The sequence below is a fragment of the Tursiops truncatus genome, chromosome 8, assembly GCF_011762595.2.
Source record: "Tursiops truncatus isolate mTurTru1 chromosome 8, mTurTru1.mat.Y, whole genome shotgun sequence".
NCBI lineage: Eukaryota > Metazoa > Chordata > Mammalia > Artiodactyla > Delphinidae > Tursiops > Tursiops truncatus.
In genome coordinates, this window is record NC_047041.1 from 49,855,130 (window position 1) to 49,869,192 (window position 14,063).

At 35.2% G+C, this 14,063-nt stretch overlaps 1 long non-coding RNA gene across 1 annotated transcript in view; it reads left to right on the top strand.

Moving 5' to 3' along the window:
• The first annotated feature begins 469 nt into the window (after positions 1-469).
• Positions 470-14,063, top strand: part of LOC141279257 (uncharacterized) — a 168,352-nt gene continuing 154,758 nt past the window's right edge. Inside the window, exons 1-2 of the long non-coding RNA XR_012333228.1 lie at positions 470-564; positions 3,087-3,172. This is a non-coding gene — a long non-coding RNA (uncharacterized lncRNA). The remainder of the gene's footprint in view (positions 565-3,086; positions 3,173-14,063) is intronic.

Genomic DNA, 14,063 nt, shown 5'->3' on the forward strand with positions numbered 1-14,063 from the left:
ATTTATCTTAAAATATTCCATGTGTCAAGCACTTTTTTTTCAAGTATGAATTTAGGCCATAAAAAAAAGGGGAATTTTGGGTTAGTTTAGTAAGTTTGTAGCGATTCTAATGCAAGTGACCAAAAATCCTACTTTCAGTCATTTGCTGAAGCCAACTGTATACATGTTCCCAAATATGCATTTAGTGATATCTGGTTCATAGTTTAAAATCATTCATGGTAGGAGCACTTATATTATGTTGCGAATAAGCACTTTATTGTCTGCAAAGTCCCAGATGCAGATATGTAACACATACACAATTAAAATGTCCCTAATCTCATGAAGTGTACCCTCAAATGGAGGAACTAGGACTTAAATGTCATCCAAATGAAATATATTACTTATTATGATAAGATACTTGGAGAAAAGCATATAGTGTGATTGTAAATTAGTGCAGGGTTGACTTTTTTTTTTTTAATTGCACGTTTAGGTTGGAGGGAAGGTGTATTCGGACAGGCTACTCTGAGGAAGTATGTTAGCACTAAAAGCCAAAGTGAGGAAAAGGAGCTAGTTTGATGAATCCAGGTAAGTGGAGATTTCCCGCCAGAAATTCTTTGATATTGCCTACAAAGAAGTTTAAAGAAACTATCCTGATAAGAAAAGAAGCATGTTGAAACTGCCAGGATAACCAGTAAAAGATTAACAAATGAGTGTTTATCTTCTAAACAAAGAAGGAAAATTGAATATTTTAAAAAAATCTAAAAGAAGGCAAGGAAAGAGAGAAAAAAAGGTCAAATGCTAGACAGGATAGACAAAATATGCTAAAATATAGTTTAAAATCAATGTATATCAATAATCACATTAAATATAATTGCCTACCTATCTGCTCCAAGTAAAAGATAATCCTTGCCAAGTTGATTTTAAACAAACACATATAAAAAATAAACACATCTAAAAATAAGTGTATACAGAGTCTGAAAGTACAGGATGGAGAAATAAACACTCCAATATAAATAAAAACCAACCAAACGAATAACAGTGCAACCCAATCATTATTAGATAAAGTAGACTTTAAGAGAACAAGTACTACAAGAAGTAAATAGGATCATTCAATAAATAATGATGGGATGTTTAAATGTATCTAATGCAATCCAAATATGACAGTAAATTGATAACCAGGAAAATCCATTTTTAAAATGTAAGGACGAGTTTTTTAACTTCTTTTGTTCCTTGATATTATATCATCATTTCACTTGTCCCTCAGAATTTTATCCCAATGTAATACATTTTTACACCCGAATATTTGTATCTTTTATGGGTCACACTATCATATTTTACAACAGAAGTATGTAATCAAATATATATTTTTATTTCCTGAAAATTTGTATAACAAATATTTTAGACTGCATTATGGTTAATAGTACACAGTTGAACCAAACAACTTAGATTCTGGTACTTATTAACATAATAATTTAAATTTTATTGGAAATGTATCTTGTATAGATATGGTGGGTGAATTATAGAGCTTTGATTAAAGGAGACTTTTCTAGCACCAATATTTAAAATTTTTTTTTATTTTTAATTTTCTGTGACATTCTAGAGATTTTGTTTGTTTGCTTGTTTGTTTTCTGTCATTTCTGGCAGTGCACTATGGTAATTCTAGGTGTTTCGGTGTTATATACTTCTCTGTTGTAATGTGAGAGAAAGGCAATTATGAAAAAGAACATAGAAAAGAGAACCACAGATAAGTTCTCAGGCAGATCCACTGATGGCCTGGAAATCAGGTTCCTCCAATACAAGGTGCATCTGTCCAGTTTAAGACCACCAGTCTAGACCAATGTATATGATGCGTTAATCCTCTCCTACACATCTCTAACAGGTAAGTCAGTGGTTACATACATGCACAATATCCTTCCCCCTAGACTAATAGAGACCTGGAGTCTTATATTATTCCTAGCCTGGAGCACAGGAATGATATTAAACTGACATATGGAATAAAGTCAATAAACATTGATTAAATTGAATTAGGATTATAGTGTATTTGCAACAACCCCTGGTGGAAAAAACCATATATTTCATTAAAAAGAGGTTAGATGGTAAAGCGTTAAAGCCAATACATTGTGTAAAAACTTACATTAAGTTTTTAAATTTCAAACAACACTTGCTGTTGACTAGGAATGAATCAGTTTCTGAAGCACAGGGAAAGAGCCAAAAAAAGGGGAGGGGGGACAAAACAAACAGCAGATGGCGATTTAGGCCAGCCAGCCACTTTCCCCACAGACCCTTTTGAAACCATAGCAGCTCCTTCTCAGATTCCATGTTCTGGAAGTTATTCTGCTGCTTTAGAGATATGCCCCTGGCTCAGTCAACCCTGCCAAAATCCAGATCAGAGGAAAAGAATAGAGAAGTATAGGATGAGTTAGGGAAATTAGTCTTGAAATATTATTTATCCATACTTCCATCTCCTCTTTGAATCCCTGTAACCAAGCTTTGCTTCATTTACCTAATTTCTTAACTGTTCCGTTATCTGTTGGGTGAACCCCACATCTCTTTGTGCTCTCTGCTCTTTTGCTTACTTTGCTTGCTGTTAACTTTTCTTCCCCTTTTAGAGAATCTTTCCTCCCATTCCTATATAGTTAATAGGTCTTCTGGGATTCCTGTTTCTAAATAGGGTTGATTGATGCATCTCAACCCCACTTCCATTGACTCTGTCCCAGCAAGCTAGATTAAATGGGGCCAGATTAAATGCTTACATGCTTTCTGATGCATTGCATCAGCTGAAAAATCTTTCTGCAAACTCCCCACCCCCACTATTGTTTTTGGCCCATGGTTATTCATTTTTTGTAACTGCTTATACTGTAGAAGTAAAATGAAAGCCAAGTTCATTTTGGTGGTGTCATTGCATAAAGACTGCTGAACTTTTACGGAGGCATAATTGCTAAATCACCTTTATTCTTTTCTGAGATAAATTAATTCTTTCTGAAATACCTATTTGTCTCCCTGTGTCAATATTTTCATTTTCTCTCGCTTCAAAGTAAACAGTTCAGTTGTCACAAAATTAATGAGCTCTGACTGGATTCAGGCTTAAGATGTTTTCCTCCTTTCAGGTTGCATTCTCAAGGAACTGGGATGAAACTCTGCTTTTTAGTCAACTGGTAAATGTATTTCCTTTGATCGGTCCAAGACTACTGATGTGAGTGATAAATATTACATTTACTCTCTCTTTCCCTTGTGTCTTCACAGCATGAGGTTTCAAATAAGAGGCATGTTGTATTGAACCAAATGAATGTATTTGGTTTGAGCTTAACTCAGAAATAGGCTTTCTATCAAATAGCTCTGTTTTGGTGCCCCAGTGCCTGCTATGCACCAAGACCTTCATGTTATTTATAAAAATTAATGCTACAGCTACATACTGTTTCCCCCATGTTACAAATATTGCAGCTCAGGCTTACAGAGGCTGCATACTTGTGCAAAGGTCCAATTACTGGTAAGTGACACAGCTGAGACTTTGAATTTTGTCTGTCTGCCTCCACAGAGAGGACTCAAGACTCACCTATGGAAAAAATACAACCAGAGTAGTCTCTACTTATCTGTGGTTTTGTTTTCCATGGTTTCAGTTATTCAGTCAACTGTGGTCTGAAAATATTACGTGGTAAATTCCAGAAAGAAACAATTCATAAGTTTTAAATTGTGGCCATTTTGAGTAGCGTGATGAAATCTCAGCTGGCCTGCGCCCTCAGCTCCATCTCACCCTGGACGTGAATCACCCCTCTGTCCAGCATATCCTTGCTGTATACCCTAATCTTCTGTTTGTATAGGAAAAAACAGGAAAAAGCATAGTATATGTAGGGTTTGATAGTATTTGTAGTTTCAGTCATCCACCAGGGGTTTTGGAGTACATACCCTGCAGATAAGTGGGGAAAGCTGTATAACTGTGTCATATGTTTGTGGTCCACTCCAAACACTTACTAATTTATTCATTCATTCAACACATATATACTTTTTTTTTTGGCTGCGTTGTGTCTTCGTTGCTACGCGCGAGCTTTCTCTAGTTGCAGCAAGTGACAGCTACTCTTCGTTGCGGAGCATGGGCTTCTATTGGCAGTGGCTTCTCTTGTTGCGGGGCACAGCCTGTAAGCACGTGGGCTTCAGTAGTTGTGGCTCACAGGCTGTAGAGCGCAGGCTCAGTATTTGTGGCGCACGGGCTCTAGAGCATAGGCTCAGTAGTTGTGGCGTGTGGGCCTGGTTGCTCCACGGCATGTGGGATCTTCCCGGACCAGGGATCGAACCCGTGTTCCATGCATTGGCAGGCAGATTCTTAACACTGCACCTCCAGGGAAGCCCCCACATATTTTTATAATACCTTCTTCAATTAATGGTTCAAAAAAACATACAATTAATAAAGTAATGGGTGAGGAAAACATTGTAAATGTATATATACCAGCCCTTATCCTTTGCAATCTGACTTATTTATCATGATAAGAATCCCACATAGTCCTCTTAAAGGTACATGTCGGAAACTGTAGTATTAGCACTTAGAGAAATCCTTTGTACATAGTAGTAACTTAATAAATAAAAAATATTATATAAGTGAATGAATACTGTTCGTGGTTTCAGGGAGGCTAATGAATTAGAGCCCTTTTCTCTGCCAGCATTACTGCACAATTTTAGCAATAACATTAAAAAAACAAAAGATAAAACCAAAATATTACCTTTATTTCTAGAAAGAAACCAAAATGTTACCTTTATTTCTAGAAAGGAACACACGGCGTTAGCACTCCTGGATGATGAAGTGCGCTGTACACCTCAAAGAGCACCTAGGGAATTAGCAAAACCTTATCTCAGGGCAGTACAATCCCCCAAAAGAGGAGAATTAGTTAGAGAGTCTCTTCAATGGGTGTGTATTTAGGGTAAAAATCTCTCTTCATGGAGGTAAAAAATGTTGTTACTGTCCAGCAGCTCCCAAGGTCGTAACTAGAAGGGACAGAACTCTTAACCCAGACTTGCCTCCAAGCAGAGGGTCTATTCACCATTTACAATGCAGTGAAAGTGGGATACAGGTCAGTATTATTTACTGAAATGTCTCTCAGAAATGTGGTTTTTACATGTAAAAGAAATGTCTCTAGCTCAGCCATTTCTGCCTCTCCACTCGTCTAAGATACTGTTTCTTTCCTCTCCTCACCGTCATTAGCCATTCCTCCAATAAAAACATCTAGTGTTCTGATGTTATGAATTTCAGTATATTGGTATTTATTTTTCAGTGGAGGAAAGTTAAGCCTGGGATCCAAACTTTTTTGAATGGGAGATGGATGGTAGACAAATAAGAAAAGACAGAGAAAGACATTTCATTTATTCTTTATTATTCTTAGATAGCAACAAAGACATACATACACTAATCTCTTTATTAAATTGTTCTGCATATATATGAAAAGAGCCTGAAACAAAGTTGTTGAAAATGTTTCATATCACTTCATTATTATGATTATGGGCATTACTCTGGCCAGAATAAGGCCTTGTGAGGCACAAGCACTGGATTTCTAGAGGTAATTCCTAGGGGATAAGTTTCCAAATTGAACTTTTGATGTCACCTAGCATGTGCAACTCTGAATGATGCAAATCCCACATCTGGGCAAAACCCAGATGAAATGGTTTCATCTTTTTGAGTTTTACTTTCTCTTAGGAAGATAAAAGAGTTCTCTGACTTAGAAAAGAGATGAGGATATATGGTGTACCTTAAGCCAAAAAACAGATTTCACAGAATCCATAAAGATCTGAAATTCAGTATTTATTGCTTTTGTCAATCCCCCCCCAAAAGCGTTCCTCCTTAACTGTGAAAAGATAATGTAGCACCACGTATTTGTCAAGAAAAGAAAAAAAATCTTTGTAAAATTCTGAAGATAGTAAAATAGTTCAGAGAGATGATAGAAATTGATTGATTTATAGTTTTGGGAAAAACTAGAAAGTGGGTCTTTGACACTACTCTGAAATTATACTTTTTTAAATGTAGGAATCTGTAACATTCATACTATTTGAGAAGGATTTGTCACTTTAAACAATTTACCTTTTTTCTTAAACATCTTCTCTCCCACTCGATTCTATGTGGCACCCCAGAGCACATTAATGTGGGCAGTAGCATATTTCATAAACAGTTGTAATGTTTATAGTTAGTTGCCTTTGGTTTTGAAAACATTAGTCAAAAATATGGAAATATCTCTCCCTAGGAGACATTATTTCATGTATGTTTGCACAGGATTGTCACATGCTATACCTAAGCCTACCAGTTGATAAGAGGAATAGAAGTAGGCTGATTAGCTTAAATTAGAGAGAGAGTAATCCTATTCTGTACCTGAGGTTGTACAATGCTCAAACTTGAGCAAAATCAGTATTCTCATAATAAGAAACAAAGGAAGGGTGGGAAAGTAGGGTGTTGGCTGGGTGAGCCACAATGTCTGCCAGACTTACCCAAATAATACGTAGCATCTTAAAACGTTAGAGATGGCTATAAATGACGAAATGTTGCATTTCTAGAAATGGAATGAATAGAAATCACTATCTAATTGATTGGATGTAGCTTTTACTGAAGTGGTCCACCCAAGAAACGGTCCAAGCCTGGAGACAGGTAAAAAAAATCAAAGTAATATGATCGTGATCCTGCTGCTCCTTCTCTTCTGCATCATCATTATCACAATTCTCATTATCTCAATGTTGTAAGAAAAATTTAATATTTGCATAATCTCTTTAAAGCAGAGGTCAGCAAACTTTCACTGTAAAGGGCCAGATTCTAAATATTTCTATATTTAGGATTTGCAGTCCATATGGTATTTACTGCAACTATTCAACTCAGTAGTTGTAGTGTGAAAGCAGCCATAGACAGTGCATAAACAAATGAATATGACTGTTTCAATAAAATTAGTGGATACTTTAAATTGAAGTTTATATAATTTTTGCATAAAAAAATAGTTTCTCTTACCCCATTAGAGTGCAAGCTCCTGAAAGTGAGATTATTTATTAACTCATGTTTTATGTCCCACAAAAGCATGAAACAGGCAGCCAACACATTATTTTCCTTAAATGGAGAGGAGAAGGTAAAAATAGTTGTAGTTCTTTAGAATTAGGGACCAAAATCTGGAGACATGATCCTGTTAGTTACTCTCTACTCTTTCATCACGTCAATTGCATCTCTATGCAAAGTAAATCAGTAAATCCTGAATCCACCCTCCCACCAAAGCACTTAGGCCCTTGCTTATACATAGTGTAAATATTTAATTATATGTTAATTACCTCTTTAAAGCCGTTGTGTATCAGGGTATGCCAGTGGCAGCAAACTCTTGGGGATAGGATTAGGATTTAAAAACTTTCTTTGAATTGATTGCTTGCATGTTTAATGAAAGACGATTGGCACTTCTAGTTGCAATGTCTTTGACGTGCATACTACAACAGGAAAAAAATTTGGTTTTTCAGGAAGCAGAATTCTTCTATACAAGAGCAGATTCTTCTGTTGGTCATACTTTTTGCAGTGTAGGTGACTGATAGCAAGAATATCAGGAGGAGAATAGTGTTTGCTAAAAGCAATCACCAAGAAAAGCAAGGAAACGTGGATTATCACTGTATTATCATAATATGAGAAGCAGCAAGTGACTCAATGTAAAATGCATGAATGATTTTTCCCAGTACTTGCACTCAGTTGGAAAACTGTAAGCAAAAGCACATAGGATTCTTCCCAACTAATATAATGTGTTACGTGGCCCCACTAGACTCAAAGTTCTATGAGCACCAGGCATGCATATGTCTCTTTCAAAATTGCCCATTTAGCTCCTAAGAAGTTCTCAATATAAAGCTTGCACTAGACATTGTAATTGAATGAATGGGCATGCATCATTATGTGGTTAACCTACATTGAATGAATCGGCATGCATCATTATGTGGTTAACCTACATTGTTTCTTCTATATTTCAATATAACCCTGAAAAGAAAAAGTATTATTATCCCCATTTCATAGATGACGTAACTGACGTTTAGTGGTTTACCAATGACAACATAAACTGTAAGTGATAAAACAATATTCAAGAATAAGTCTGTATGACTCTAATATGCTTTTTCCAGAAAATAATTTTGGCTTTAAGGGATATTGAAAGCTAAGAGTCATGCCGGTAAACAATAAAAAAAAATTTCCATAGAGTAGTAAACTATGTTGCTTTGAAAGTTTGGGTTCTCCGTCATGAGTAATGAATAAATGAAGAAGCTACAGGACTACTTACCAAAGAAACAGCTGTAACAACAGTAAAAAAAAATAATAAGGTAATAAAAAGATAGCATAATAAAAATAGTTCAGCTACTGTATGTTACAAGACAAATACTTTCCTCATTTAATCATTACAACAACAATAGGAGGTAATACAATTTTTATCTGTTTCTTCAGGAGATATTAAGCATGAGAAAGCTGAGGTTTAAAAATAGTTAATAACTTGCCTAAGTTACAAATAAGACATAGTTAATAGATAAATAGGAAGTCACTTATTGCCAAGTGGTAAAGGTGGGTATACTATAGATTTTGGAACTCTGATTTAAATTCATGTTCACATAATTTTAATACCAGATGTCTTGAGAAAAATAATTCTTACCCAGAGTGCTCATTTTAGTCGTTCAAACCATGTGTGAGACCTCTACAATTATTTCGAGTGTGTGTGTGTGTGTGTATTCACATAAAATCAAAACTAATACATACTTCTAAATAGAAAATATAAACAGACCAGTCACAAGCACTGAAATTGAAACTGTGATTAAAAATCTTCTAACAAGCAAAAGCCTAGTACCAGATGGTTTCACAGGCGAATTCTATCAAATATTTAGAGAAGAGGTAACACCTATTCTTCTCAAACTCTTCCAAAATATAGCAGAGGGTGGAACACTCCCAAACTCATTCTATGAGGTTACCATCACCCTGATACCAAAAACAGACAAAGGTGTCACAAAAAAAGAAAACTACAGGTCAATATCACTGATGAAGATACATGCGAAAATCCTCAACAAAATCCAAACAGAATCCAACAGCACATTAAAAGGATCATACACCATACCAAGTGGGATTTATCCCAGGAATGCAAGGATTTTTCAATATATGCAACTCAGTCAATATGATACACCATATTAACAAATTGAAGGGTGAAAACCATATGATAATCTCAATAGATGCAGAAAAAGCTTTCGACAGAATTCAACACAAATTTATGATAAAAACTCTCCAGAAAGTAGGCATAGGGGGAACTTACCTCAACATAATAAAGGCCATATATGACAAACCCACAGCCAGCATCAGTCTCAATGGTGAAAAACTGAAACCGTTTCCACTAAGATCAGGAACAAGACAAGGCTGTCCACTCTCACCACTATTATCCAACATAGTTTTGGAAGTTTTAGCCACAGCCGTCAGAGACAAAAACGTAATAAAAGGAATCCAAATTGGAAAAGAAGAAGTAAAGCTGTCACTGTTTGCAGATGACGTGATACTACACGTAGAGAATCCTAAAGATGCCACCAGAAAACTACTAGAGCTAATCAATGAATTTGGTAAAGTAGCAGGATACAAAATTAATGCACAGAAATCTCTTGCATTCCTATACACTAATGATGAAAATCTGAAAGTGAAATTAAGGAAACACTCCAATTTACCATTGTAACAAAAAGAATAAAATATCTAGGAATAAACCTACCTAAGGAGACAAAAGACCTGTATGCAGAAAATTATAAGACACTGATGAAAGAAATTAAAGATGATACAAATAAATGGAGAGATATACCATGTTCTTGGATTGGAAGAATCAACATTGTGAAAATGACTCTACTACCCAAAGCAATCTACATATTCAATGCAATCCCTATCAAACTACCCATGGCATTTTTCACAGAACTAGAACAAAAACTTTCACAATTTGTATGGAAACACAAAAGACCCCCAAATAGCCACAGCAATCTTGAGAAAGAAAAATGGAGTTGGAGGAATCAGGCTCCCTGACTTCAGACTATACTACAAAGCTACAGTAATCAAGACAGTATGGTACTGGCACAAAAACAGAAAGATAGATCAATGGAACAGGATAGAAAGCCCAGAGATAAAGCCATGCACATGTGGTCACCTTATCTTTGGTAAAGGAGGCAAGAATATACAGTGGAGAAAAGACAGCCTCTTCAATAAGTTGTGCTGGTACAACGGGACAGCTACATGTAAAAGAATGAAATTAGAACACTCCCTAACACCATACCCAAAAATAAACTCAAAATGGATTAACAACCTAAATGTAAGGCCAGACACTATAAAACTCTTAGAGGAAAACATAGGCAGAATGCTCTATGACATAAATCACAGCACCTCCTAGAGAAATAGAAATAAATACAAAAATAAACAAATGGGACCTAATGAAACTTAAAATATTTTGCACAGCAAAGGAAACCATAAACAAGACAAAAAGACAATCCTTAGAATGGGAGAAAATATTTGCTAATGAAGCACCTGACAAAGGATTAATTTCCAAAATATACAAGCAGCTCATGCAGCTCAATATCACAAAAACAATAACCCCAATCCAAAAATGGGCAGAAGACCTAAATAGACATTTCTTCAAAGAAGATACAGATTGCCAACCAACATATGAAAGGATGCTCAACGTCACTAATCATTAGAGACATACAAATCAAAACCACAATGAGGTATCACCTCACACCAGTCAGAGTGGGCATCATCAAAAGTTTCAGAAACAATAAATGCTGGAGAGGGTGTGGAGAAAAGGGAACCCTCTTGCACTGTTGGTGGGAATGTAAATTGATACAGCCACTATGGAGAACTGTATGGAGGTTCCTTAAAAAACTAAAAATAGAACTACCATATGACCCAGCAATCCCACTACTGTACATATACCGTGGGAGAACCATAATTCAAAAAGAGACATGTACCGCAGTGTTCATTTCAGCACTATTTACAATAGCCAGGACAGGGAAACAACCTAAGTGTCGACAGAAGAGTGGATAAAGAAGATGAGGCACATATATACAATGGAATATTACTCAGCCATAAAAAGAAATAAAATTGAGTTATTTGTAGTGAGGTGGCTGGACCTAGAGACTGTCATACAGAATGAAGTAAGTCAGAAAGAGAAGAACAAATACCGTATGCTAACACATATATATGGAATCTTAAAAAAAAAAAAAAAGTTTCTGAAGAACCTAGGGGCAGGACAGGAATAAAGACAGTTGTAGAGAATGCACTTGAGGACACGGGGCGGGGAAGGGTAAGCTGGCATGAAGTGAGAGAGTGGCATGGACATATATACACTACCAAATGTAAAATAGAGAGCTAGTGGGAAGCAGCTGCATAGCACAGGGAGATCAGCTCAGTGCTTTGTGACCACCTAGAGGGGTGGGATAGGGAGGGTGGGAGGGAGATGCAAGAGGGAGGGGATGTGGGGATATATGTTTACGTATAGCTGATTCACTTTGTTATACAGCAGCAACTAACACAACAGTGGTAAAGCAATTATACTCCAATAAAGATGTTAAATAAAAAAATAAAACATACTTCTGGTGTATTATTTACTTAGAGCAATCGTTCTCAAACATTTTGGTCTCAGAGCACAATTACACTTTTAAAAATTATTGAGAGCTACAAATGCTTTTGTATAGGTTATATACATGTATATACTATATATATGTGTATATATATAGTTAAAATTAACACTGAAAAACTTTAAAATATTTAGTATTTCATTTGAAAGTAGCAAAAATAAACCCACTACATGTTAACTCATTTTTAATAAGAAAATTATATTTTCAAAACAAAAAAATACTACAAATAGTTGCATTGTTTTATATTTTTGTAAATTGTTCTAATATGTGACTTAATAGAAGACAGTTACTATCTCATACCATATATAAAAATAAACTCAAAATGGCTTAAAGACTTAAATGTAAGACCTGAAATCATAAAACTTCTAGAAGATATCATAGGAAGTATGCTCTTTGACATTGGTCTTAGTAACAATTTTTTGGATGTATCTCCTCAGGCAAGGGCAACATAAGCAAAAATTAACACATGGGGCTACATCAAACTAAAAAGCATTTGCGCAGTGAAGGAAACAAAAACAAAAAGGCTACCCACTGAATGGAAGAAAATATTTGCAAACCATATATTTGATAAGAGGGTAAATGTCTAAAATATACAAAGAACTCATACAACTGAATATCCAAAATAAAAAATAAGCAGAGGATCTGAAAATAGGCATTTTTCCAAAGAAGACATAGAGTTGGCCAACAGGCACTTGAAAAGATGTTCAACATCACTAATTATTAGGGAAATGCAAATCAAAGCCACAATAATCTATCATGTCACACCTGTCAGAATGGCTATTATCAAAAAAACAGCAAATAACAAGTGTTGGCAAGGATGTGGAGAAAAAGGAACCTCGTGCACTACTGGTATGAATGTAAATTCATACGGCCACTACAGAAGACAGTGTGAAGATTCCTCAAAAAAAATTAAAAATCGAACTATTGTATGACCCATCAATTCCACTCCTGAGTGTTTATCCGAAGAAAGCAAAAACACTAATATGAAAAGATATATGCGCCCCTAAGTTTATTGCAGCATTATTTACAATAGCCGAGATAGGGAAGCAACCTAAGTGCCCATCGAAAGATGAATGATTAAAGAAGATGTGGTATATATATATATATATACAATGGAGTATTGCTCAGCCATATAAAAGAATGAAATCTTGCCAAATACAAGAACATGGATGAACCTAAGTGAAATAGGTCAAAGACAAATACCTTATGATTTCACTTGTATGTGTAATTTTAAAAGCAGAACAAATGAACAAACATAACTAAACAGAAAAAGATTCACGGATACAGAGAAGAAGCAGGTGTTTGCCAAAGGGGAGGAGAGTAGGGGAAGAGGAGGAATAAATGATGGAGATTGAGGTCAAAATTTCAGTTACAAAATAAGTGAAATCACAGGTATGAAACATACAGTGTGGGGAATATGGTCAATAATTATGTAATACTTTTGTATGGTGACAGATGGTAACTAGACTTATCATGGTGATCATTTTGAAATGTAGAGGGATACTGAATAATTATGTACTAGGAACTAACATAGAGTTGTAAGTCTATTATACTTCAAAAACAAACTGACAGATTGATAGAAAAAGAGATCAGGTCACCAGACGTGGGAGGTGGTGGGAAGGTAGATTGGATGAAGGCAGTCAAAAGGTACAAACTTCCAGTTATAAGATAAATAAGTACTAGGGATGTAATGCACAACATAATAAATGTAACTAACACTGCTCTATGTTATATATGAAAGTGTTAAAGAGAGTAAATCCTAAGAGTTCTCATCACAAGGAAAAAAAATTCTATTTCTTTAATGTTTCTATGTACAATGATGAATGTTCACTAAACTAATTGTGGTAATCATTTCATGAGGTAAGTCAAATAATTATACTGTCCACCTTAAACTTGTATAGTGCTGTATGTCAATTACATCTCAAAACTGGAAACAAAAATAGAAGCCAGTTAAATTCTTACCGCTGTTCTGCATTCAAATTGTGGCTTGTACTTTTTGGCCGAAAAATAAAAATATTCAGATAATGGTGGGTATTCTTTTAGATACTACACCAAAACTTAACCAGTAGAAATTTCTTAAAGATTAGTTCCAATGTGGAATCTGATTCCACGTTAGTAAACTTTTTTTCTCTGTTGCATTAAAATTTATTAATCTATCTTACGTTTTGAATGGATCTCTTACCTATGTATTATTTTATAACAATATTCATCTGTCATTTGGAAAACAGTGGTTCCCTGAGTTATACTGATCTTCCAAATATTGACATATTTCATTATAATATATAAAATTTTCATTAAATAATTTTGCCACCAATCTCATTAGAAAAGTTTTGAGTATTGGGAAAGTTGTCAAGTTCATGGTGGTATACACAAATTTTCTAATATTCTACTTTTTCTTGAAAGCTCAAATTTTATCATTGGCAACAAATTATGTTACTTGCTTTAACAGAAATGGTAGGCTCAGTTCA